Source organism: Sinocyclocheilus grahami, unplaced genomic scaffold, assembly GCF_001515645.1.
Source record: "Sinocyclocheilus grahami isolate Dianchi unplaced genomic scaffold, SAMN03320097.WGS_v1.1 scaffold3612.1, whole genome shotgun sequence".
Lineage (NCBI taxonomy): Eukaryota > Metazoa > Chordata > Actinopteri > Cypriniformes > Cyprinidae > Sinocyclocheilus > Sinocyclocheilus grahami.
The window spans coordinates 9,254-10,178 of NW_015508705.1; the positions used below are offsets into that span (position 1 = coordinate 9,254).

Consider the following 925-nt stretch of genomic DNA (forward strand, 5'->3'; position numbering starts at 1 on the left):
CCGTGTTGCTAAGAGACACATGACAAATGCAAACATTTATATTGTAAAATCAGCTCAAAATTTTTGTTTTCAAAGTCTGAAGCTAAAAATTTGTTGTCTGTGCCCATCATACAGTACGCACTTTTTTTAGTCTCTTACCTTTTGGTTGCTGGTGAGTTATTGCCCTTCTTGGAGCCGGAGGGGGATGGCAGTGTGCCGCCCTTCTTAGGCAGGACAGTACCGTTGTTGACCGTGGATCTCAGGGGCAGAGCTGCAATCATCGGTCTAGCTGAAAGATGGAAGGACACGTAGGCAGAATTACACACAGCACTGTAGTCAGGCATTTATTATCTATTGTTTCCATTCTTTTTGTAAACTAGCTCCACTATATGTCAAGCTTTTAACAGTTAACTTTACATTCTCAAAGGTCCCATGAAATCACTTGACAAGCACAACTTTTTTTCCCTGTTTTGATTTATTTCCTATTGAAATTGAAGTTTGGGTGGTAAATATAGAATGGACTCGTGCCTTTTGTTCTAAATGGCCAAAAAGTTTTTGTTACGCCATAGCCATGAACAATCATTTGATACTTGTTAGTTAGTTAGTTGAATGTGGTTTTAGGGGAGATATACTGTAAATCTAGAGATCATCTGACCGGACAAAAATCTGTGTAGTGCAAGATGAGTCATCAATACTCTTGCGCCATTGTCAAAAAAGAGAAATATACTGAATTTTAAATGCATATAAAAGTTAATTTTGTTTATGGTATATTAAAATATAGATGAACTCAAAGCTAACACACATGGACAAAAGTCACAAAACTCTCACTTTAATTTTATATACAATATCATTCAAAAGTTTGGGGTTAGTAATTTTTGTAATTTTTTTGACTGAAACATTTCTTATTATTATTATCATGTTGTGATGCTTAATATTTTTGTTGAAC

General features: G+C 35.1%; 1 long non-coding RNA gene across 1 annotated transcript in view; it reads right to left on the reverse strand.

Moving 5' to 3' along the window:
* LOC107576379 (uncharacterized) overlaps window positions 1-925 on the reverse strand; it is a 4,920-nt gene that overhangs the window by 1,658 nt on the left and 2,337 nt on the right. Inside the window, exon 2 of the long non-coding RNA XR_001608043.1 lies at window positions 139-268. This is a non-coding gene — a long non-coding RNA (uncharacterized lncRNA). The remainder of the gene's footprint in view (window positions 1-138; window positions 269-925) is intronic.